This window comes from Salvia splendens, chromosome 4, assembly GCF_004379255.2.
Source record: "Salvia splendens isolate huo1 chromosome 4, SspV2, whole genome shotgun sequence".
NCBI classification, from domain to species: Eukaryota; Viridiplantae; Streptophyta; class Magnoliopsida; order Lamiales; family Lamiaceae; genus Salvia; species Salvia splendens.
Window position 1 is genome coordinate 24,943,366 of NC_056035.1, and position 26,306 is coordinate 24,969,671.

The window sequence follows — 26,306 nt, forward strand, 5'->3', positions numbered from 1 at the left end:
ATGACCGGTAATTCCAGTGCCCGAGAATACTTCATTTAGATAGCATGTGATCAATAATGCAGCACAAGGAGGCGTGTACATCTTGATGTCAATGATTGAGGCAAATAAATGAAAATTTGTGAATATGCAATTACTTAAAATGTCCAAGGAGTGTGTTTATTGGTGTGGTTAGGTGTTGCACTTTGAAATATGTTATGGTGTGTTTTTCCCTCTTGTGTTGAACATTGGGTTGGGTAAATTGAGAAAAACGATGAGAGAGGAACGATAGGACATGCATAGGAAAAAAAATGAGTTTATGGAAGGCTGACTTATGTTGTGATGTTGGCAAGGATTATTGTGTGTACGTGAGCTCGAGGAACGAGGGTTGCCTTAAATGGATATTGAATGGTTTAAGTAAACGAGGTGAGCTTTCTTATACTAAAAAAATACGAATCGTATTTTATGAAAACTTGAACACATGTTCGTGATTTTTAAAGATGTTGTCTTGCCATAAATATTTTTGTGTATGATGCCTATCTGTTTGGCTAAGGCCAAGTGAATTATGAATGATGATATAAGTCGAATTCGAGTCCCAGTGAGGGTGGTGTCCCCGCTCGGACTAGTGTACACAAGCTACCTCTGTCATGATGGGCAGAGCAGGTGACCGAGGAAGGTGGCCACCTTCCCGGCACAAGGATACCTCTGACATGTTGGGCAGAGAAGGTGACCGTGGAAGGTGGCCACCTTCCCGGCACATGTATGTAAGGTGACCGTGTGAGAACACCATCTCAACGGCACAATGTGATCAGATATGGCTAAGTACAGGAAAAAGGGACTGCAGTCCAATGTGATATTTTTAGTAAGCTCGGGTCTTTTCAACAACACCCCGAGTGTTACTATGATGATGGCTTGACAATATGTTCAAATGTATATGTGTAATTTTCGGCAATGTGTTCACTGAGTACTTTTTGTACTCAGCCCTGCATATATTTCTAAATGTGCAGGTTGAGCAGCGAAGTGGTGGAGGAAGTGCTATGGAGACAAGACATTTTATTCAGTCAGATTTTGACTCTCGGGGGTTCATGTCTTCATACATGGAACCGCGTTCATTTGCTTCCGTTGTGCATCTTAAAAGACTCAAGTCTATTTTGTTCAAAACTCTGATTTATTTCGAGCTATTCCCATTTGTTTCGGGTTGTGGTTGAGTTGTGTTGATTTTCCCCTTTCTTCCCCGCTTCTTTAATCCTCCCCTAGTCGCGATCAACCGTGTTTTCTATCCTTAGAAAATGCGGTCGTGACAGAGTGGTATCAGAGCCTTCTTTCTCGCTCTGAACCCGAGAGTCTTCTTTGAAAATCTTTGGTCTAGCCTTGTTCCACTAGACTGTATAATTGATGAAAATGCTCTTAGCACCCCCACCAATCGCGCTCAACGAGGAAAAAGGTAACTTGTTCTTTTTCAAAAGAAAGTCAAGATGTTTAAAAGTTTGAAATGGAGAAATAACTCATGCAGTTAATTTGAGTGAACAAATGAAAATACCAAGTTTAAAGAAAGAGTTGATGTTTCTTGATTTGGTAGCGTGCTTAAAGAAAGAGTTAGTATGTCTTTTCTTGGCTAAAGACTGTGAATGTATGAATAAAAGAAGTAACTTTCCTAAATGGAAAAAAGGTAATGAAATATGGAAGTATAAAGTATCCGAGTCTGGTACCAATTGGTGAAATGACATCTCTTTTTGAGTTAGTCATTGAATCATGTTGCTAGAATGAGGAAATCAAAATTTCCAAGAACTTAGAATACTTAGTTATGCGTTCCTTCTAGAACACAATATGAACTCGAACTTAGAAGTACAGTATGAACATTTCTCGTTTTCCCGAGCGACGATAAGAAAGTACACGATAAGAAAGAAGTTTCGTCACGAGAAAAGTAATCCAACATAGAACAAAATGATGTTTTTACGTCCCAATGACATGAATAATCTGGGTTAGCCATTGTCTTTCTTGACAATCCAATCACTCCAAAGGATCATACCTTTGATCCAACTAAGCGATGAACACATACATGGCAAGAGAATATGATTACAATGTAAACAAAGAATCTAGCTTTACAATAATAAGTAAACAGAAACGGCGTGTTACGAGGATGACAGTTCTGACGAACCGAGAGTACCAAAGAGTCGTAATCCCCACATATGGTCATCTGACGTGATCATAAGGTGCAAGTAGCTTGTGACCAAAGTTTCACATAACCCATTTACCATTCTCTATAAAGAGTTAAAAAGGGAGTATCACCATTGTAGTTAATCAAAAAGATTCAGCAGCAACGCTTACTTGAATTCTCATGAATTCCATTTTCTCGCATCCCCCTTGATCAAAATAATTTTGTTGGATTAAGAACTTAAATGACTTCTTTTGCGAGGTAATGTGTCATTATTTTTCCCTCTTCTATGTCAAGGCTGTGAATCACTTTCAGTTTTGAGCTTACTCCCTCATGTTTTCTGATAACCTCAAGTGACTACGGTCATTGTCTACTCATTCTGTATAAAAGCAATACTTTGACTCTCTGAATTCTGGTCAGCAAACTCTTATACTCGGAGCTGCTTTATTTATAGCCTTCAGAATAAACATGTTTCCCTAAACTATTGTCTCTTCAATGATAATATTCTTCAAAGATCATTAGTGGACTTTTTTTTGTTTTCAAAAGTGCTTCTTGACAAGCTCTTTATTTTATATGAGTAGTTCCCTCTTCTTAATTCCACTAAAAATTATTCCATCATGCTTTGAGCTCTTTAGCAACTCCAAGTCTAAAGTAATTTGCTCTCTTCCTGAACTAGTTTGCTCTGATTGTCTTCTCTACTAGTTAATTTCCGTGACTTGGTTATAAACTTTGTAAATTCGTTAACGTGATATAGTATCACGATGTTGTTGACCCAAAAGGGTAGTTCCTTGTTATTCTTCTTTCTCAAATCCACTTGAGCCCAATCATTTTCAGTCTTACTATATTGGAGTAGCCATCTGGTAAGACCTTAAACCATTTAATTTGACCCTTTGTGATTTCAGACATACTTATTGACAAGCTATTTGTTTTACATAAGTACTCTCATTTTCTGAATTCAAATATGACTGTTGTCTCTTGATTTGAGCTTTTCTGCAAGCTCTATGTTAAAGCTGGCACATTGCTTCTCCCTTGACTAATTTCCTCTTGTTGCCCTCTTTATTAGTTAGTTTCCCTGAACTGCTTATAAACTCTAAAAATTTCGTTGATATGATCTTCTATCTAGTGTTGTTGAGCAAATTTCAATTGTTTGTTTTTCCCATTCTTTTCAAATCCATTTGTAACCAACCATCTCAGGTCTTCTTGTTATCATCTGGGGATACTTGAAACTTTTCTACTTGACTGTTCATTTTGATTATATCATTGGCAACATATTATTGACATCTACATTCTATTCATCATACTCTCACTTTCGCAATTTATTCCTTCTGGCAAGCTCTTCCCACAATAAAATTTTCAAGCTCTATGGGTAAAGCTCAAGCCCTTTGAAGTTGTATCTTTTCTTTTCTGGGGGTGAGCATAATGAGCCCAATTGAGCCTAGTCTTCGCATTTCGTGAAAAAAAAAACCTTTGTTGCAAGCAACTGGTGAGAGTTTGTGGTGAACCAAATACTCACGTAATTGAAATAATTATAATCGTTCTGTTTTCATGGTTACCTTGGAGCCTACACAAAGCAAGAACGATTCGAATATTTCTTTTGGAATCCCAAATTCAGTTCCTATCAAAGTTACAACGGCTAGATCAACTCTATTTTTTTTTCCTCGCGTGAGACCCTATGAAATTCTGAGGGAAGTTGGCCCAGTAGCATATCGCTTGGCATTACCACCCAACTTTGGGAACGTACACAACGTATTACACGTCTCTCAACTTCGAAGGTACGTGTTCGACCATAAACATGTGATTCGCCACGAAGAAGTCGCTTTAGAGCCTGACCTGAGTTACGAAGAAAAGCCGGTAGAAATACTAGACCGAAAGGTGCAACAGCTTCGGAACAAGTCGATTACTACAGTGAAGGTTTTGTGGAAAAACCACGGACAGGAAGAAGCAACATGGGAGCTAGAAGAGAAAATGAAGGAGAAATATCCCGAGCTTTTTGTTTAAATACATCCTAAATTTCGGGACGAAATTTCTGTTAAGAGGGGAAGGATGTAACATCCCAGAATTTTGTGACTTTTATTTAATAAGTTGATTTGAAATTTCAATTATGAAATTTCTTTGTTTCTATGTGATTAAGTGAATTATGTGAAATAATTCTCGTGGGTGATGTGGAATGAAGTATTTGATATTTTTATATTTATATTTTAATTCGGGGAAAATCAATTTAAATAAGATCATGCATCTTGTTCTAGCCAAATAAAGTAGCTATTGTCGGCCCCTCCAATTATTGGAAGGTTTATTCTTTCTTGGATTTAATTAATTGTTTTGGGATATTCATCCAAATTAAATCCAAATCAAATTATCCCTAAATTGTGCTACATGAGATTCGAACTCTAACCTATTATTTTTTTTTTTGTAAGTTTCGAATATTCTCTATTTTAATTAGGAGGATGAATTAGTTTCTTTGATTTAATTGGTACCTTGTTGATTTCCTTTAGCTATTTTTTTTTTAAATCCAATTAAATCTTGCCACATTTTATTCCCCCACCCAATTAAATTAAGAGTTGAATTATTTCCTTGCGGCGAGTTAAGCAAATTTTCGCCCCCTCCCTCAGTATTTCATACTTGGAGATTTAATTTATTTTGTTCCCTTGTTTATGGAATGTTCATTGTTTATTTCCTAAATTGTGAATCTATTCCTCTCCAAGTAAATACCAAATAAATTCCTTATTGAAATTCTAGCCATAATTTTCGAAACCTTGCCTTCTTTTTATTTGTGGGTTTTTATTTATAGGTGTTGATTTGTAGAAGTATATGAGAGAAGGGAGACTTTCTTGTTTGATAGGAAAATATGGCTCCTCTTATTCCACACACCATGAAACTACATGTTACATACATATATATAGTGGTTAATGGATAAGGTAATCCTTATCTCTAATACCAAGCTTATCTATAATTAAATTCATCCCTATCTCTAAATTCATCCCTATCTCTAATATAAACCCTAGCCCCCATTCTCCCTCACTCCACACGTTTTTTTTCCCCTCCCCCTCTACAATCTCTCCAAAAATCCTCCACTCAATTCTTGTTTCTTGCATCAATTGGAGTGGATTTTCAAGAGTTCCCGACGAATCGTGCCAACGCTTGTTTCTACCGTTCATTTTTCCTGATTCAAAAAGGTATAACTAAGATTTTCTTCTCATCTCCTTCATTGAACCATGTTCTTGATTCCTACATGCATATAGTAGTGTAGGAATCATAGATCGCAAAATTAATCGGTGGGAAAGTGAGTTTGCGTGAGAACTTTGATAGTTATGCGATTTTTGAATGAGTTTATGTAGAGATTGTTTTGAATCCTTGGTGAATGATGTAAGTTTATGTGCAAACATGTTTATAAGAGTCTTATCAAGCATGATTGTGTGTTATAAGCATGAGAATTTGTGGTGGATGATTGGGAAAGAAACTCTAATTTCGAAATTTTGAGTCTGAAATTTGTGACGTTCGAACAGTATTTCCTGATGTGTGATTGTCCTATCAAACGGTCGAATTTTGATATAAAAATTTTACTGAGTAAATTTCAAGGTGATTTCTGTGTCTCGTATAAATTTCAGCCCTTTTTGTTGAAAAATGAATTTTTGAAAAATGTTTGAAGTCGACTGCGCAATTCTGCCAGTAACGTGTGTTCTCGACCAGAAGGTTTCGAAATCTTTTTGACCGACCAAATGATCTCCGTTTGATGTGATTCTTGAACTAGATGAAAATTTGAAGTGTCTTCTGAGTCTTGTAAAATTTTCAGCCTTATTGGACATTGTATGAATTTATGGTGAATTTTTCAAACGAACTGCGCAATGCTGCCCGAATCTTTATGTTCCAACCAGAGTGTTGTATTAATGTTTTGACTGACCAAATGATATTATTTCGGTGTGAAATTTTAACTGGTTGAACTTGAATGTGTCTACTGTGTTGTGACCAAATTTTAGCTTCATATGAGGTCGGATGGATTTTTAGTGATATTTACAAAACGGTCGCGCAGTTCTGCCAGTTTTATGCCTTAATAAAATAGTGCTTATTTTCAAGATTTATGGTGTTATATGATGCATGTATGTCCAAGGAGTGTGTTTATTGGTGTGGTTAGGTGTTGCACTTTGAAATATGTTATGGTGTGTTTTTCCCTCTTGTGTTGAACATTGGGTTGGGTAAATTGAGAAAAACGATGAGAGAGGAACGATAGGACATGCATAGGAAAAAAAAATGAGTTTATGGAAGGCTGACTTATGTTGTGATGTTGGCAAGGATTATTGTGTGTACGTGAGCTCGAGGAACGAGGGTTGCCTTAAATGGATATTGAATGGTTTAAGTAAACGAGGTGAGCTTTCTTATACTAAAAAAATACGAATCGTATTTTATGAAAACTTGAACACATGTTCGTGATTTTTAAAGATGTTGTCTTGCCATAAATGTTTTTGTGTATGATGCCTATCTGTTTGGCTAAGGCCAAGTGAATTATGAATGATGATATAAGTCGAATTCGGGTCCCAGTGAGGGTGGTGTCCCCGCTCGGACTAGTGTACACAAGCTACCTCTGTCATGATGGGCAGAGCAGGTGACCGAGGAAGGTGGCCACCTTCCCGGCACAAGGATACCTCTGACATGTTGGGCAGAGAAGGTGACCGTGGAAGGTGGCCACCTTCCCGGCACATGTATGTAAGGTGACCGTGTGAGAACACCATCTCAACGGCACAATGTGATCAGATATGGCTAAGTACAGGAAAAAGGGACTGCAGTCCAATGTGATATTTTTAGTAAGCTCGGGTCTTTTCAACAACACCCCGAGTGTTACTATGATGATGGCTTGACAATATGTTCAAATGTATATGTGTAATTTTCGGCAATGTGTTCACTGAGTACTTTTTGTACTCAGCCCTGCATATATTTCTAAATGTGCAGGTTGAGCAGCGAAGTGGTGGAGGAAGTGCTATGGAGACAAGACATTTTATTCAGTCAGATTTTGACTCTCGGGGGTTCATGTCTTCATACATGGAACCGCGTTCATTTGCTTCCGTTGTGCATCTTAAAAGACTCAAGTCTATTTTGTTCAAAACTCTGATTTATTTCGAGCTATTCCCATTTGTTTCGGGTTGTGGTTGAGTTGTGTTGATTTTCCCCTTTCTTCCCCGCTTCTTTAATCCTCCCCTAGTCGCGATCAACCGTGTTTTCTATCCTTAGAAAATGCGGTCGTGACAAAAATAATAAAAGTCAACCTAGAACACACTGCAATTATAGAAGACAATAAAAAATTAAAAAAACGGGAAAGTGCTGGAGAAAAGGCTAGAAAGCAAACAAGATACTACTTCTAAGCACAAGGAAATGATATTATGCAGAGGTTAAACAACAGTTCAGAAATGAAATAAAGGAAAATCATGCCTTCAACAGTGTCATTTACACTCAAGTATCTGGACTTAGGCATTGCCTGAAGAGTTTGGGTAAGGGCCTCAGTTGAAGTAGGTTTCTTCTCCTACAATTTCTCCTGCACATCGTCAGCAAAAATCAAGCTCATGTTAAGCAATAATCAAAGCTCACAGATGCATTTACAAGTTCAAGAGTGACTGGACTGAGATTATATCTTATTAACTCTAAGGGCTTTTGGATGTCGGCTCTATTCCAATTACCACTAGAAAAGGAAATAATCGCAAAACCTAAATATGTCGCAAAACCTAAATATTACAGTTGTACAATTTACACATCAACGATAATCCCCTGGAATGAAAAAGTCAAATAACTACTCAAAACACATCTACTATTATTTTATGGGGCATTGTAATTTGCAAATTAATATAACACAATACTGGACTAACCAATAGTAGAGGCAATAAGAAGCGACATCTTGCCAAAAAATGGGTTCTCAGATCCATAGCAAAGTTGCCCAATGCTTGAATAGCTTCAACTGCAACAGCAATGTTTTTTTTTCTTTTTTTTTTCTTCCTGTATTTCCTTTTTTTTATGAAGGGTTCTCGGATCCCTACCAAGGATGCCCTTTTTTCCTTTTTTATTTCTTTTTTTTTCCTCTTTTTCTTTTTTTTTTCCTTTTTTTTCTTTATTTTCCCACAGTAATGTTAACATCGGTGATAACCTGCAAAATTAAAAAATGTTGTGCAGGCAACATCAATTACTTGGTCATTATATTTACACCAACAATATATATTCTGCTTAAAATCAAGAAAAACCTGGATTAAGTTGTGGACTTGTGTTCAAGGAAACCATAGCATACCTTCTTTAATGTTCGACAAAGTTCTGAAAAATCACCAGGAGCAAGGACAGAACAAAGATCGTGAACTGTGCTGACAAGTCAATAAACTTGTGCAGCCTGTCAACTTAAAAAACCAAGAAAGACCTGCCAAGAACAGTTCACTGTTTAGACTTTAAAGAGATAGTCCGAAAGCTTTTAACAAACTCAGCATGAAAAAAAGTAGTCACCTTTTCCTTTTGAAGATCTTGAAGCTGGGCATTAAACTCTATCTAATTTTTTCATGGATAGATTGGCCTCATCAACTGTGATATTCTCAACCTGGACACTAGTTCCAGCAATCTCGGCAGATATGTTCTGTATTTGAGATTGAACATCAGAATACACTTTTATCTTCCCATCCTTTTGTTTCCATAGTTTATCCAGTGCAGGAGCTATACCTTGAAGCTGTTCCTTGTTCGTTCCTGACGTCTTGTCAGGCTGCAACAATGTACAGAAACCAAACATTATAAAATTTACTAATTGAGATACTCTTTAGCAAGAACAATTTTACACTTATGCCACTAGCTTGAAATGATTACCGCATTGCTATAACTTCTAGAGCTTTAAGAAAATGTCATTATCGAACACCATGAGGTCCGTCACTTACATTTCCGACATAATTCTTTTCTCCAAAAGCTGATAATAGATTGGTGAGTTCAACTCTAGCATCTGCCAGTGTCTGAAGAAGGTGGGCTCTAGATTTCAATGTCAGGTCAACTTTTCTCTTGTACACATCCAAGCACTCCTGATCCAATTGAAGAAGAATTTTGTCCCGCTCTTCGTAATTTTCACCAAATTTATCCAAAATTTGCTGCAGGAAAAAAGATTCATTTCTGCGACAGAATGCAACAACTCGAGGGAAACTGAAACACTAAGCAAAGATCCCAAATTAGCCTTTAATGAGGAATTACCTGCAGTTGCTGCAGCAAAGATCCGCAAGTGGTTTGCTTCATATCCATTCTACTAGTTCAGAGGAAACTGTAAAAAAAGATGAATCATGAATTCCACATCATACCCCATAGACAGTGCTATCTGGCATGACTTACATCAGCAATAATTTCAGGAGAAGGAGAAGAGTGCATATGGAATCACGGACAAAAACTCATAAAAGGACTAAGCTCTCCATATAATCAAAGATTTCATACATAACTATAACGAAGGCTACTGAACAGCCTAAAGAAATCATGAACATTTAAGATCATAGAATGTAGTTTCAAAGTTACCCGTTAGGCCCCAAGCTACCAATCAATTTCGTCCCATTTGTATGTCAGAAGATAAAAGAAAATGATTATAAATTTCATGATCTCTTCTCTGTTTCAGATTATAGTCAAATCATAGTAGTACTTCGCAATGAGCTCATTCCACAATAATGAGGACAAATTAGCTATGTAGAAAATTTACCTCGTTGTCATAACTCCTCGAGAAGATTGAATCACACCTGAGAGTATAATGACAAAGGTTAAAACATATTCCTATAAAAAAACATCAAATATACCTATAATTCAGTTACCCATTATATAACAAAATCAGAAGCCAAACCTGAGTTTGGAAGAGCATAAGGATCCCCCATCGACCCCCAATCATTTCAGATACTTCTTTTGTCTGACATCATCCGGATTTTTCTGGAGACTTTTCCAAAGGTCTCATGCCAACCATCTAAAAACATAGATGTCAAAACAGATAAACTGGAAATTTAAAAATAATGAAACGTAGATGGAAAATCTTGAAATAATTACCTTGGAAATAGCCGCCAAAGCTGAGAAAGCTGCATTCCTCACATCAGGAGTTCCATCATTAAGGGACTGATAATCCATGCAGATCAATCTAGAGAATACAAAGAGTTGCTGATGACCCATCATAATAAAAAGATAAATTATACAATTTGAATGGTAGCTCAACACAAAAAGCAGTTCATGCTTTTTGCAACAATGTACGTATAGCTAAGCCAAATCTAGAAGTGAGATATAAAGTTATTTACAACGGAGCTACTGAATTCAAACAATATGATTCTGAGATATATTATAGATTCAACAATCAATATCAAGTGCGAACGAAATAATTGGTTAAAAAATCCAAAAATAAATATGCATGGTTGAGAGAACACCTTAAGCTACTAACTAACCTCCATGCATATGGGAACATATTCCTCGCGAACCTTAAGTATGGTCGCTCTGTTACTGTTTCAATACAGAATGTAACACAGCTCAACGTCATCGATCTTACAAGACGAACTTTGTTTTTCACTTCCACCTTCATAGCTGCAAGAAAACTAACAATCAGTAAACCTGGAGAAAGAATTCTCTCATTACGAACCATAATAAATACCACGTCTTCTTTCTTTCCTCGAGTAACCATGCATTTAATCTATTGGTTCAAACAATAGGTCAGCCGAATTAGGTGATTTTGTGGTAATTTCAGAACATATTTCCAACTATGTAACTGAAACTACTAGAAAATACATTCATATCTTATGCAACTTATGACCGGTAATTCCAGTGCCCAAGAACACTTCATTTAGATAGCATGTGATCAATAATGCAGCACAAGGAGGCGTGTACATCTTGATGTCAATGATTGAGGCAAATAAATGAAAATTTGTGAATATGCAATTACTTAAAATGTCCAAAATAATAAAAGTCAACCTAGAACACACTGCAATTATAGAAGACAATAAAAAATTAAAAAAAAGGGAAAGTGCTGGAGAAAAGGCTAGAAAGCAAACAAGATACTACTTCTAAGCACAAGGAAATGATATTATGCAGAGGTTAAACAACAGTTCAGAAATGAAATAAAGGAAAATCATGCCTTCAACAGTGTCATTTACACTCAAGCATCTGGACTTAGGCATTGCCTGAAGAGTTTGGGTAAGGGCCTCAGTTGAAGTAGGTTTCTTCTCCTACAATTTCTCCTGCACATTGTCAGCAAAAATCAAGCTCATGTTAAGCAATAATCAAAGCTCACAGATGCATTTACAAGTTCAAGAGTGACTGGACTGAGATTATATCTTATTAACTCTAAGGGCTTTTGGATGTCGGCTCTATTCCAATTACCACTAGAAAAGGAAATAATCGCAAAACCTAAATATGTCGCAAAACCTAAATATTACAGTTGTACAATTTACACATCAACGATAATCCCCTGGAATGAAAAAGTCAAATAACTACTCAAAACACATCTACTATTATTTTATGGGGCATTGTGATTTGCAAATTAATATAATACAATACTGGACTAACCAATAGTAGAGGCAATAAGAAGCGACATCTTGCCAAAAAATGGGTTCTCAGATCCATAGCAAAGTTGCCCAATGCTTGAATAGCTTTAACTGCAACAGCAATGTTTTTTTTTCTTTTTTTTTTCTTCCTGTATTTCCTTTTTTTTATGAAGGGTTCTCGGATCCCTACCAAGGATGCCCTTTTTTCCTTTTTTATTTCTTTTTTTTTCCTTTTTTTTCTTTATTTTCCCACAGTAATGTTAACATCGGTGATAACCTGCAAAATTAAAAAATGTTGTGCAGGCAACATCAATTACTTGGTCATTATATTTACACCAACAATATATATTCTGCTTAAAATCAAGAAAAACCTGGATTAAGTTGTGGACTTGTGTTCAAGGAAACCATAGCATACCTTCTTTAATGTTCGACAAAGTTCTGAAAAATCACCAGGAGCAAGGACAGAACAAAGATCGTGAACTGTGCTGACAAGTCAATAAACTTGTGCAGCCTGTCAACTTAAAAAACCAAGAAAGACCTGCCAAGAACAGTTCACTGTTTAGACTTTAAAGAGATAGTCCGAAAGCTTTTAACAAACTCAGCATGAAAAAAAGTAGTCACCTTTTCCTTTTGAAGATCTTGAAGCTGGGCATTAAACTCTATCTAATTTTTTCATGGATAGATTGGCCTCATCAACTGTGATATTCTTAACCTGGACACTAGTTCCAGCAATCTCGGCAGATATGTTCTGTATTTGAGATTGAACATCAGAATACACTTTTATCTTCCCATCCTTTTGTTTCCATAGTTTATCCAGTGCAGGAGCTATACCTTGAAGCTGTTCCTTGTTCGTTCCTGACGTCTTGTCAGGCTGCAACAATGTACAGAAACCAAACATTATAAAATTTACTAATTGAGATACTCTTTAGCAAGAACAATTTTACACTTATGCCACTAGCTTGAAATGATTACCGCATTGCTATAACTTCTAGAGCTTTAAGAAAATGTCATTATCGAACACCATGAGGTCCGTCACTTACATTTCCGACATAATTCTTTTCTCCAAAAGCTGATAATAGATTGGTGAGTTCAACTCTAGCATCTGCCAGTGTCTGAAGAAGGTGGGCTCTAGATTTCAATGTCAGGTCAACTTTTCTCTTGTACACATCCAAGCACTCCTGATCCAATTGAAGAAGAATTTTGTCCCGCTCTTCGTAATTTTCACCAAATTTATCCAAAATTTGCTGCAGGAAAAAAGATTCATTTCTGCGACAGAATGCAACAACTCGAGGGAAACTGAAACACTAAGCAAAGATCCCAAATTAGCCTTTAATGAGGAATTACCTGCAGTTGCTGCAGCAAAGATCCGCAAGTGGTTTGCTTCATATCCATTCTACTAGTTCAGAGGAAACTGTAAAAAAAGATGAATCATGAATTCCACATCATACCCCATAGACAGTGCTATCTGGCATGACTTACATCAGCAATAATTTCAGGAGAAGGAGAAGAGTGCATATGGAATCACGGACAAAAACTCATAAAAGGACTAAGCTCTCCATATAATCAAAGATTTCATACATGACTATAACGAAGGCTACTGAACAGCCTAAAGAAATCATGAACATTTAAGATCATAGAATGTAGTTTCAAAGTTACCCGTTAGGCCCCAAGCTACCAATCAATTTCGTCCCATTTGTATGTCAGAAGATAAAAGAAAATGATTATAAATTTCATGATCTCTTCTCTGTTTCAGATTATAGTCAAATCATAGTAGTACTTCGCAATGAGCTCATTCCACAATAATGAGGACAAATTAGCTATATAGAAAATTTACCTCGTTGTCATAACTCCTCGAGAAGATTGAATCACACCTGAGAGTATAATGACAAAGGTTAAAACATATTCCTATAAAAAAACATCAAATATACCTATAATTCAGTTACCCATTATATAACAAAATCAGAAGCCAAACCTGAGTTTGGAAGAGCATAAGGATCCCCCATCGACCCCCAATCATTTCAGATACTTCTTTTGTCTGACATCATCCGGATTTTTCTGGAGACTTTTCCAAAGGTCTCATGCCAACCATCTAAAAACATAGATGTCAAAACAGATAAACTGGAAATTTAAAAATAATGAAACGTAGATGGAAAATCTTGAAATAATTACCTTGGAAATAGCCGCCAAAGCTGAGAAAGCTGCATTCCTCACATCAGGAGTTCCATCATTAAGGGACTGATAATCCATGCAGATCAATCTAGAGAATACAAAGAGTTGCTGATGACCCATCATAATAAAAAGATAAATTATACAATTTGAATGGTAGCTCAACACAAAAAGCAGTTCATGCTTTTTGCAACAATGTACGTATAGCTAAGCCAAATCTAGAAGTGAGATATAAAGTTATTTACAACGGAGCTACTGAATTCAAACAATATGATTCTGAGATATATTATAGATTCAACAATCAATATCAAGTGCGAACGAAATAATTGGTTAAAAAATCCAAAAATAAATATGCATGGTTGAGAGAACACCTTAAGCTACTAACTAACCTCCATGCATATGGGAACATATTCCTCGCGAACCTTAAGTATGGTCGCTCTGTTACTGTTTCAATACAGAATGTAACACAGCTCAACGTCATCGATCTTACAAGACGAACTTTGTTTTTCACTTCCACCTTCATAGCTGCAAGAAAACTAATAATCAGTAAACCTGGAGAAAGAATTCTCTCATTACGAACCATAATAAATACCACGTCTTCTTTCTTTCCTCGAGTAACCATGCATTTAATCTATTGGTTCAAACAATAGGTCAGCCGAATTAGGTGATTTTGTGGTAATTTCAGAACATATTTCCAACTATGTAACTGAAACTACTAGAAATTACAATCATATCTTACGCAACTTATGACCGGTAATTCCAGTGCCCGAGAACACTTCATTTAGATAGCATGTGATCAATAATGCAGCACAAGGAGGCGTGTACATCTTGATGTCAATGATTGAGGCAAATAAATGAAAATTTGTGAATATGCAATTTGTTAAAATGTCCTAAATAATAAAAGTCAACCTAGAACACACTGCAATGATAGAAGACAATAAAAAATTAAAAAAAAAGGGAAAGTGCTGGAGAAAAGGCTAGAAAGCAAACAAGATACTACTTCTAAGCACAAGGAAATGATATTATGCAGAGGTTAAATAACAGTTCAGAAATGAAATAAAGGAAAATCATGCCTTCAACAGTGTCATATACACTCAAGCATCTGGACTTAGGCATTGCCTGAAGAGTTTGGGTAAGGGCCTCCGTTGAAGTAGGTTTCTTCTCCTACAATTTCTCCTGCACATCGTCAGCAAAAATCAAGCTCATGTTAAGCAATAATCAAAACTCACAGATACATTTACAAGTTCAAGAGTGACTGGACTGAGATTATATCTTATTAACTCTAAGGGCTTTTGGGTGTCGGCTCTACTCCAATTACCACTAGAAAAGGAAATAATCGCAAAACCTAAATATTACAGTTGTACAATTTACACATCAACGATAATCCCCTGGAATGAAAAAGTCAAATAACTACTCAAAACACATCTACTATTATTTTATGGGGCATTGTAATTTGCAAATTAATATTACACAATACTGGACTAACCAATAGTAGAGGCAATAAGAAGCGACATCTTGCCGAAAAATGGGTTCTCAGATCCATAGCAAAGTTGCCCAATGCTTGAATAGCTTCAACTGCAACAGCAATGTTTTTTTTTCTTTTTTTTTTCCTTTTTTTTCCTTGCTTTTATGAAGGGTTCTCGGATCCCTACCAAGGATGCCCCTTTTTTTTCCTTTTTAATTTCTTTTTTTTTCCTTTTTTTCTTTTTTTTCCTTTTTTTTCTTCATTTTCCCACAGTAATGTTTACATCGGTGATAACCTGCAAAATTCAAAAATGTTGTGCAGGCAACATCAATTACTTGGTCACTATATTTACACCAACAATATATATTCTGCATAAAATCAAGAAAAACCTGGATTAAGTTGTGAACTTGTGTTCAAGGAAACCATATCATACCTTCTTTAATGTTCGACAAAGTTCTGAAAAATCACTAGGAGCAAGGACAGCAAAAAGATGCTTTTTGAGTGAACACCAGTGGCGTCATTCAGGCTTAGTTGCACTTCTGTGACAGTAGTAAAGAAGTCCGTGGCGAGGACAGCACAAAGATCGTGAACTGTGCTGACAAGTCAATAACCTTGTGCAGCCTGTCAATTTAAAAAACCAAGAAAGGCCTGCCAAGAACAGTTCACTGTTTAGACTTTAGAGAGATAGTCCGAAAGCGTTTAACAAACTCAGCATGAAAAAAAGTAGACACCTTTTCCTTTTGAAGATCTTGAAGCTGGGCATTAAACTCTATCTAATTTTTTCATGGATAGATTGGCCTCATCAACTGTGATATTCTCAACCTGGACACTAGTTCCAGCAATCTCCGCATATATGTTCTGTATTTGAGATTGAACATCAGAATACTCTTTTATCTTCCCATCCTTTTGTTTCCATAGTTTATCCAAAGCAGGAGCTATACCTTGAAGCTGTTCCTTGTTCGTTCCTGACGTCTTGTCAGGCTGCAAAAAAGTACAGAAACCAAACATTATAAAATTTACTAATTGAGATACTCTTTAGCAAGAACAATTTTACACTTATGCCACTAGCTTGAAATGATTACCGCATTACTATAACATCTAGAGCTTTAAGAAAATGTCATTATCGAACACCATGAGGCCCATCACTTACAATTCCGACATAATTCTTTTCTCCAAAAGCTGATAATAGATTGGTGAGTTCAACTCTAGCATCTGCCAGTGTCTGAAGAAGGTGGGCTCTAGATTTCAATGTCAGGTCAACTTTTCTCTTGTACACATCCAAGCACTCCTGATCCAATTGAAGAAGAATTTTGTCCCGCTCTTCGTAATTTTCACAAACTTTATCCCAAATTTGCTGCAGGAAAAAAGATTCATTTCTGTGACAGAATGCAACAACTCGAGGGAAACTGAAACACTCAGCAAAGATCCCAAATTAGCCTTTAATGAGGAATTACCTGCAGTTGCTGCAGCAAAGATCCGCAAGTGGTTTGCTTCATATCCATTCTACTAGTTCAGAGGAAACTGTAAAAAAAGATGAATCATGAATTCCACATCATACCCCATAGACAGTGCTATCTGGCATGACTTAGATCAGCAATGATTTCAGGAGAAGGAGAAGAAGCATATGGAATCACAGACAAAAACTCATAAAAGGACTAAGCTCTCCATATAATCAAAGATTTCATACATAACTATATCGAAGGCTACTGAACAGCCTAAAGAAATCATGAACATTTAAGATCATAGAATGTAGTTTCAAAGTTACCCGTTAGGCCCCAAGATACCAATCAATTTCGTCCCATTTGTATGTCAGAAGATAAAAGAAAATGATTATAAATTTCATGATCTCTTCTCTGTTTCAGATTATAGTCAAATCATAGTAGTACTTCGCAACGAGCTCATTCCACAATAAAGAGGACAAATTAGCTACGTAGAAAATTTACCTCGTAGTCAAAACTGCTCTAGAAGGTTGAACAACACCTGAGAGTATAATGACAAAGGTTAAAACTTATTCCTATAAAAAAACATCAAATATACCTATAATTCAGTTACCCATTATATAACAAAATCAGAAGCCAAACCTGAGTTTGGAAGAGCATAAGGATCCCCCGTCGACCCCCAATCATTTCAGATACTTCTTTTGTCTGACATCATCCAGATTTTTCTGGAGACTTTTCCAAAGGTCTCATGCCAACCATCTAAAAACATAAATGTCAAAACAGATAAATTGGAAATTTAAAAATAATGAGACGTAGATGGAAAATCTTGAAATAATTACCTTGGAAATAGCCGCCAAAGCTGAGAAAGCTGCATTCCTCACATCAGGTGTTCCATCATTAAGGGACTGATAATCCATGCAGATCAATCTAGAGAATACAAAGAGTTGCTGATGACCCATCATAATAAAAAGATAAATTATACAATTTGAATGGTAGCTCAACACAAAAAGCAGTTCATGCTTTTTGCAACAATGTACATATAGCTAAGCCAAATCTAGAAGTGAGATATAAAGTTATTTGCAACGGAGCTACTGAATTCAAACAATATGATTCTGATATATATTATAGATTCAACAATCAATATCAAGTGCGAACGAAATAATTGGTTAAAAAATCCAAAAATAAATATGCATGGTTGAGAGAACACATTAAGCTACTAACTAACCTCCATGCATATGGGAACATATTCCTCGTGAACCTTAAGTATGGTCGCTCTGTTACTGTTTCAATACAGAATGTAACACAGCTCAACGTCATCGATCTTACAAGACGAACTTTGTTTTTCACTTCCACCTTCATAGCTGCAAGAAGACTAATAATCAGTAAACCTGGAGAAAGAATTCTCTCATTACGAACCATAATAAATACCACATCTTCTTTCGTTCCTCGAGTAACCATGCATTTAATCTATTGGTTCAAACAATAGGTCAGCCGAATTAGGTGATTTTGTGGTAATTTCAGAACATATTTCCAACTATGTAACTGAAACTACTAGAAAATACATTCATATCTTATGCAACTTATGACCGGTAATTCCAGTGCCCGAGAACACTTCATTTAGATAGCATGTGATCAATAATGCAGCACAAGGAGGCGTGTACATCTTGATGTCAATGATTGAGGCAAATAAATGAAAATTTGTGAATATGCAATTACTTAAAATGTCCAAAATAATAAAAGTCAACCTAGAACACACTGCAATGATAGAAGACAATAAAAAATTAAAAAACGGGAAAGTGCTGGAGAAAAGGCTAGAAAGCAAACAAGATACGACTTCTAAGCACAAGGAAATGATATTATGCTGAGGTTAAATAACAGTTCAGAAATGAAATAAAGGAAAATCATGCCTTCAACAGTGTCATTTACACTCAAGCATCTGGACTTAGGCATTGCCTGAAGAGTTTGGGTAAGGGCCTCCGTTGAAGCAGGTTTCTTCTCCTACAATTTCTCCTGCACATTGTCAGCAAAAATCAAGCTCATGTTAAGCAATAATCAAAACTCACAGATGCATTTACAAGTTCAAGAGTGACTGGACTGAGATTATATCTTATTAACTCTAAGGGCTTTTGGGTGTCGGCTCTATTCCAATTACCACTAGAAAAGGAAATAATCGCAAAACCTAAATATGTCGCAAAACCTAAATATTACAGTTGAACAATTTACACATCAACGATAATCCCCTGGAATGAAAAAGTCAAATAACTACTCAAAACACATCTACTATTATTTTAAGGGGCATTGTAATTTGCAAATTAATATAACACAATACTGGACTAACCAATAGTAGAGGCAATAAGAAGCGACATCTTGCCGAAAAATGGGTTCTCAGATCCATAGCAAAGTTGCCCAATGCTTGAATAGCTTCAACTGCAACAGCAATGTTTTTTTTTCTTTTTTTTTTCCTTTTTTTTCCTTGTTTTTATGAAGGGTTCTCAAATCCCTACCAAGGATGCCCTTTTTATTCCTTTTTTATTTTTTTTTTTTCCTTTTTTTCTTTTTTTTTTCCATTTTTTTTCTTTATTTTCCCACAGTAATGTTTACATCGGTGATAACCTGCAAAATTCAAAAATGTTGTGCAGGCAACATCAATTACTTGGTCACTATATTTACACCAACAATATATATTCTGCATAAAATCAAGAAAAACCTGGATTAAGTTGTGGACTTGTGTTCAAGGAAACCATAGCATACCTTCTTTAATGTTCGACAAAGTTCTGAAAAATCACTAGGAGCAAGGACAGCACAAAGATGCTTTTTGAGTGAACGCCAGTGGCGTCATTCAGGCTTAGTTGCACTTCTGTGACAGTAGTAAAGAAGTCCGTGGCGAGGACAGCACAAAGATCGTGAACTGTGCTGACAAGTCAATAACCTTGTGCAGCCTGTCAATTTAAAAAACCAAGAAAGACCTGCCAAGAACAGTTCACTGTTTAGACTTTAGAGAGATAGTCCGAAAGCTTTTAACAAACTCAGCATGAAAAAAAGTAGACACCTTTTCCTTTTGAAGATCTTGAAGCTGGGCATTAAACTCTATCTAATTTTTTCATGGATAGATTGGCCTCCATCAACTGTGATATTCTCAACCTGGACACTAGTTCCAGCAATCTCCGCAGATATGTTCTGTATTTGAGATTGAACATCAGAATACTCTTTTATCTTCCCATCCTTTTGTTTCCATAGTTTATCCAGTGCAGGAGCTATACCTTTAAGCTGTTCCTTGTTCATTCCTGACGTCTTGTCAGGCTGCAAAAAAGTACAGAAACCAAACATTATAAAATTTACTAATTGAGATACTCTTTAGCAAGAACAATTTTACACTTATGCCACTAGCTTGAAATGATTACCGCATTACTATAACATCTAGAGCTTTAAGAAAATGTCATTATCGAACACCATGAGGCCCATCACTTACAATTCCGACATAATTCTTTTCTCCAAAAGCTGATAATAGATTGGTGAGTTCAACTCTAGCATCTGCCAGTGTCTGAAGAAGGTGGGCTCTAGATTTCAATGTCAGGTCAACTTTTCTCTTGTACACATCCAAGCACTCCTGATCCAATTGAAGAAGAATTTTGTCCCGCTCTTCGTAATTTTCACAAACTTTATCCCAAATTTGCTGCAGGAAAAAAGATTCATTTCTGTGACAGAATGCAACAACTCGAGGGAAACTGAAACACTCAGCAAAGATCCCAAATTAGCCTTTAATGAGGAATTACCTGCAGTTGCTGCAGCAAAGATCCGCAAGTGGTTTGCTTCATATCCATTCTACTAGTTCAGAGGAAACTGTAAAAAAAGATGAATCATGAATTCCACATCATACCCCATAGACAGTGCTATCTGGCATGACTTACATAAGCAATAATTTCAGGAGAAGGAGAAGAAGCATATGGAATCACGGACAAAAACTCATAAAAGGACTAAGCTCTCCATATAATCAAAGATTTCATACATAACTATATCGAAGGCTACTGAACAGCCTAAAGAAATCATGAACATTTAAGATCATAGAATGTAGTTTCAAAGTTACCCGTTAGGCCCCAAGATACCAATCAATTTCGTCCCATTTGTATGTCAGAAGATAAAAGAAAATGATTATAAATTTCATGATCTCTTCTCTGTTTCAGATTATAGTCAAATCATAGTAGTACTTCGCAATGAGCTCATTCCAAAATAATGAGGACAAATTTGCTACGTAGAAAATTTACCTCGTAGTCAAAACTGCTCAAGAAGGTTGAACAACACCTGAGAGTATAATGACAAAGGTTAAAACATATTCCTATAAAAAAACATCAAATATACCTATAATTCAGTTACCCATTATATAACAAAATCAGAAGCCAAACCTGACTTTGGAAGAGCATAAGGATCCCCCGTCGACCCCCAATCATTTCAGATACTTCTTTTGTCTGACATCATCCAGATTTTTCTGGAGACTTTTCCAAAGGTCTCATGCCAACCATCTAAAAACATAGATGTCAAAACAGATAAATTGGAAATTTAAAAATAATGAGACGTAGATGGAAAATCTTGAAATAATTACCTTGGAAATAGCCGCCAAAGCTGAGAAAGCTGCATTCCTCACATCAGGTGTTCCATCATTAAGGGCCTGATAATCCATGCAGATCAATTTAGAGAACACAAAGAGTTGCTGATGACCCATCATAATAAAACGATAAATTACAAAATTTGAATGGTAGCTCAACACAAAAAGTAGTTCATGCGTTTTGCAACAATGTACATATAGCTAAGCAAAATCTAGAAGTGAGATATAAAGTTATTTACAACGAAGCTACTGAATTCAAACAATATGATTCTGAGATAGATTAAATAATCAATATCAAGTGCGAAAGAAATAATTGATTGAAAAAAATCCAAAAATAAATATGGACGGTTGAGAGAACACATTATGCTACTAACTAACCTCCAAGCATATGGGAACATATTCCTCGTGAACCTTAAGTATGGTTTCTCTGTTACTGTTTCAATACAGAATGTAACACAGCTCAACCTCATCGATCTTACAAAACGAACTTTGTTTTTCACTTCCACCTTCATGTCTGCAAGAAAACTAATAATCAGTAAACCTGTAGAAAGAACTCTCTCATTACGAACCATAATAAATACCACATCTTCTTTCGTTCCTCGAGTAACCATGTATTTAATCTATTGGATCAAACAATAGGTCAGCCGAATTAGGTGATTTTGGATTTTGTGGTAATTTCAGAACATATTTCCATGTAGGTAACTGAAACTACCAGAAAATATATTCATATCTTTTGCAATTATGACCGGTAATTCCAGTGCCCGAGAATGCAGCACAAGGAGGCGTGTACATCTTGATGTCAATGATTGAGGCAAATAAATGAAAATTTGTGAATATGCAATTACTTAAAATGTCCAAAATAATAAAAGTTAACCTAGAACACACTGCAATGATAGAAGACAATAAAAAATTAAAAAACGGGAAAGTGTTGGAGAAAAGGCTAGAAAGCAAACAAGATACGATTTCTAAGTACAAGGAAATGATATTATGCAGAGGTTAAATAACAGTTCAGAAATGAAATAAAGGAAAATCATGCCTTCAACAGTGTCATTTACACTCAAGCATCTGGACTTAGGCATTGCCTGAAGAGTTTGGGTAAGGGCCTCCGTTGAAGTAGGTTTCTTCTCCTACAATTTCTCCTGCACATCGTCAGCAAAAATCAAGCTCATGTTAATCAAAACTCACAGATGCATTTACAAGTTCAAGAGTGACTGGACTGAGATTATATCTTATTAACTCTAAGGGCTTTTGGGTGTCGGCTCTATTCCAATTACCACTAGAAAAGGAAATAATCGCAAAACCTAAATATTATAGTTGTACAATTTACACATCAATGATAATCCCCTGGAATGAAAAAGTCAAATAACTACTCAAAGCACATCTATTATCATTTTTATGGGGCATTGTAATTTAAAATTTTAAAATTTAATACAACACAATACTGGACTAACCAATAGTAGAGGCAATAAGAAGCAACATCTGACCGGAAAATGGGTTCTCAGATCCATACCAAAGTTGTCCAGTGGTTGAATAGCTTCAATTGCAACAGCAATGTTTTTTTTTCTTTTTTTTCCTTCCTTTTTTTTATGAAGGGTTCTCGGATCCCTACCAAGGTTGCCGTTTTTTTTTTCTTTTTTATTCCTTTTTTTCCTTTTTTCCTTTTTTTTCTTTTTTTCCCACAGTAATGTTTACATCGGTGATAACCTGCAAAATTCAAAAATGTTGTGCAGGCAACATCAATTACTTGGTCACTATATTAACACCAACAATATATTCTGCATAAAATCAAGAAAAACCTGGATTAAGTTGTGGACTCTTGTTCAAGGAAACCATAGCATACCTTCTTTAATGATTGTTCTGAAAAATCACCAGGAGAAGGACAGCACAGAGATGCTTTTTGGGTGAACACCAGTGGCGTTATTCAGGCTTAGATGATTTCTGTGACAGTAGTAAAGAAGTCCGTGGCAAGGACAGTACAAAGATCGTGGACTGTGCTGACATGTCTATAACCTTGTGCAGCCTGTCAATTTAGAAAACCAAGAAAGACATGCCAAGAACAGTTCACTGTTTAGACTGTAGAGAGATAGTCCAAAAGCTTTTAACAAACTCAGAATGAAAAAAAGTAGTCACCTTTTCCTTTTGAAGATCTTGAAGCTGGGCATTAAACTCTATCTAATTTTTTCATGGATAGATTGGCCTCATCAACTGTGATATTCTCAACCTGGACACTAGTTCCAGCAACCTCCGCTGATATGTTCTGTATTTGAGATTGAACATCAGAATACTCTTTTATCTTCTCATCCTTTTGTTTCCATAGTTTATCCAGTGCAGGAGCTATACCTTGAAGCTGTTCCTTGTTCGTTCCTGACGTCTTGTCAGGCTGCAAAAAAGTACAGAAACCAAACATTATAAAATTTACTAATTGAGATACTCTTTAGCGAGAATAATTTTACACATGCCACTAGCTTGAAATGATTACCGCATTACTATTACATCTAGAGCTTTAAGACTCAGCAAAGATCCCAAATTAGTCTTTAATGAGGAATTACCTGCAGTTGCTGCAGCAAAGATCCGCAAGTGGTTTGCTTCATATCCATTCTACTAGTTCAATGGAAACCTGTAAAAAAATATGAATCATGAATTTCACCATAATCTAGTAGACCACTACCTAATGTGAGTTAAACCTCACATGGATCACTTTAAATCAGCTCGACCTAATTCGTAAAAGATCAAGAACTGCAACTTTGAATATCAATGTATAGGTAGAATTTATTCTCATAGCAGCATCGATAAAAAAAATATGCAATAATCAGAAACTCAATTGCCGCACTGCACACTCACATTCAACACACATAATCGGTAAAGTCAACTTCGGAGTAAGTGGATCTCTTTAAAAAACCATTGTCAATTGAATTGAGATACAACTCCACAACAGTTAAAGACTCAAGCATTACACAAGCATTCTCAACATTTGGAAAAAAATACAGAGAGGAGGAGTTGACAATGAAGATGGAAGTTACCGGATCGTAGTAGGCGGGTCGGGCTGTGGGATATGTAGGCTCAGATCTTATGTACTTTGATGGTAGCTTGAGTGATGGTTGAGTGAGAGAGAGTGAGATGCAAAGGAATAAATTGAGAAGAGGACGGATGGAATAGTTTGGTGGGGTCTAGACACCATATACAACACTCCCTCCCTCTCCAAGCATCCAAAAATTTCCCCAAAAATAATCCGGATCGGTCTTCAAAACAACAAGAGAAACTGTTTAATAATTGATGTGAATCCTCTTTGCCAATTATAATATGCTGCATGCTTTTTCACTGCATCAAAGACAGCCTTCACATTCTGTTGTGTCTTAGCACTACATTAAATGTAAGCAGCAGCTCCAATGGATTCCTTCAAGTCATCTCCCTGTGCTGTTGTGATGGGCACTGCTCTAAGGTGGTCCACGGAGAACTGCTTATCCTCTCGAAGATCGAGTTTTGTCCTCACAACGATTATTGGAACTCCGTGAGCATAATACCTTTATTCAGATATCCACTTCATGGAGACATTCCCGTAACTGGCCTTGCTATTAAGAGAGAAGGCGAGTATAACGACATCAGTCCCACGGTAGCTCAATGGTCTAAATCTATTGTAATCCTCTTGACCCGTAGTTTCCCACAATCCCAGATTAACAGTGCTACCATCCACTACGACATTGGCACTAAAATTATCGAAAACAGTAGGGACATAATCCGTTAGAAAATTGTTGCTAGTGCAAGAAAGGAGCAGACATGTTTTACCTACAGCCCCATCGCTCACGGTCACTGTCACGCACTTAATAAATCTAGACGCACTCATCTCGCCGCCGGCAAATCCCCATCCAACCGGAGAGCAATTATCTCAACTCGAATTTCTTCAATCCCCCAACTACGCAACTCCAACTAGCAACCAACGAACTGCTTAATTACCATAGCAGGGGAGAAAGAGGGGTGGATATTTTCGAGCAGATAGAGATATGCCAATAAAAGCAGTTGAAAATGGAGTAAAATTCAGGGGAACCGTTGATAATTTGCAGAACACTGGATGCTTGATCTTCTTCTTAGGCCTCAACTGGTACTGTGCCCACACTTCTTTCTGCAGTTAACAGCACGAGGATGCAGGCGGGCATAACATTTGCCTCAGATCATCAAGGAAGGCTCGATTATTCCTCCACAAAGCCTCAAAACCAAATGCAACTTCGATTCTTTCTGGGTATTGTAATCGGCGAGCGGCCGGCCATCAAAGATCAGACGCTGCTGATCCGGAGGAATTCCTTCCCTTTCTTGGATTTTGGAGCGACCTCGAGCGTAATAGTTTTCTCCCAATTGTGCAGTCGTCTCTCTCTCTCGGTTTGGGGGATGAATTAGGTTTCAAAATTGAATTAGATTTTCAAATTTGAATTAGATTTCCAACCGTTGAAAACTTGAAGATTGGCGTATTGTATGTGGAGAAAACGCAAAAATGTAGACATGAAACGCAGCTCCATTCGTTTCTCTTTTTCATAATAATTTTCATTCTTATTTAACATTATTAGTATAATTATGAATAAAAAAAAAAATATTGTAGTAACATATAGTAACTATTAAAATATTAGTTATGATTATCAATTTTGTAATAAATGAATATCTCAAATATATGTTATCCTTATTTTAAATTTTTATAGTTAATTATATTTAAGTAGGGATAATATTTATCATTCAATATGCAAATATTCAATAATATAGCACGAAAAGTGATTCTAAAATGGTGACGAATGCTACCCCGTCAGGTGTAGGAACACTTACCAAAAAAAAAGTGTGTTTTTATGGGTAGACATCCCAAAACGGAAAAATGTACTATCTCCTTCCACCATTATTTGTCACAAGTTTCCTTTTTGATCCATCTGACAGCACTTGTCATATTTACTTTTTACTCCCTCCGTCCCATTATAAGTGATGGATTTCTTTTGGACACGGGAATTAACAAAATAATATGTATTGAGTTAAAGTA

At 36.3% G+C, this 26,306-nt stretch overlaps 3 long non-coding RNA genes and 1 pseudogene across 12 annotated transcripts; all 4 read right to left on the minus strand.

Moving 5' to 3' along the window:
- Positions 1-7,402: 7,402 nt before the first annotated feature.
- LOC121799221 lies at positions 7,403-10,669 on the minus strand. Of its 3 annotated transcripts, XR_006050197.1 has the most exons (11): positions 10,534-10,669; positions 10,148-10,235; positions 9,951-10,067; positions 9,813-9,849; positions 9,323-9,389; positions 9,019-9,222; positions 8,810-8,849; positions 8,600-8,726; positions 8,394-8,516; positions 7,981-8,255; positions 7,403-7,652 (listed from the first exon to the last, which is right to left on the minus strand). It is a non-coding gene; the product is annotated as an uncharacterized LOC121799221 (long non-coding RNA). The 3 variants fall into 3 exon arrangements; XR_006050196.1 differs by having other exon boundaries at positions 8,600-8,849; XR_006050198.1 differs by having other exon boundaries at positions 8,600-8,849; positions 9,019-9,244.
- A 547-nt stretch (positions 10,670-11,216) lies between these two features.
- LOC121799222 lies at positions 11,217-14,316 on the minus strand. 5 transcript variants are annotated; one of them, XR_006050200.1, is made up of 11 exons: positions 14,181-14,316; positions 13,795-13,882; positions 13,598-13,714; positions 13,460-13,496; positions 12,970-13,036; positions 12,666-12,869; positions 12,457-12,496; positions 12,247-12,373; positions 12,041-12,163; positions 11,648-11,902; positions 11,217-11,319 (listed from the first exon to the last, which is right to left on the minus strand). It is a non-coding gene; the product is annotated as an uncharacterized LOC121799222 (long non-coding RNA). The 5 variants fall into 5 exon arrangements; XR_006050203.1 differs by having other exon boundaries at positions 12,598-12,869; XR_006050199.1 differs by having other exon boundaries at positions 12,247-12,496.
- A 542-nt stretch (positions 14,317-14,858) lies between these two features.
- On the minus strand, positions 14,859-18,056 carry LOC121799219. 4 transcript variants are annotated; one of them, XR_006050194.1, is made up of 11 exons: positions 17,921-18,056; positions 17,535-17,622; positions 17,338-17,454; positions 17,200-17,236; positions 16,711-16,777; positions 16,407-16,610; positions 16,198-16,237; positions 15,988-16,114; positions 15,690-15,904; positions 15,278-15,551; positions 14,865-14,967 (listed from the first exon to the last, which is right to left on the minus strand). It is a non-coding gene; the product is annotated as an uncharacterized LOC121799219 (long non-coding RNA). The 4 variants fall into 4 exon arrangements; XR_006050192.1 differs by having other exon boundaries at positions 14,859-14,967; positions 15,988-16,237; XR_006050193.1 differs by having other exon boundaries at positions 15,690-15,921; positions 15,988-16,237.
- A 540-nt stretch (positions 18,057-18,596) lies between these two features.
- On the minus strand, positions 18,597-25,711 carry LOC121799218 (annotated as a pseudogene).
- Positions 25,712-26,306: the final 595 nt, after the last annotated feature.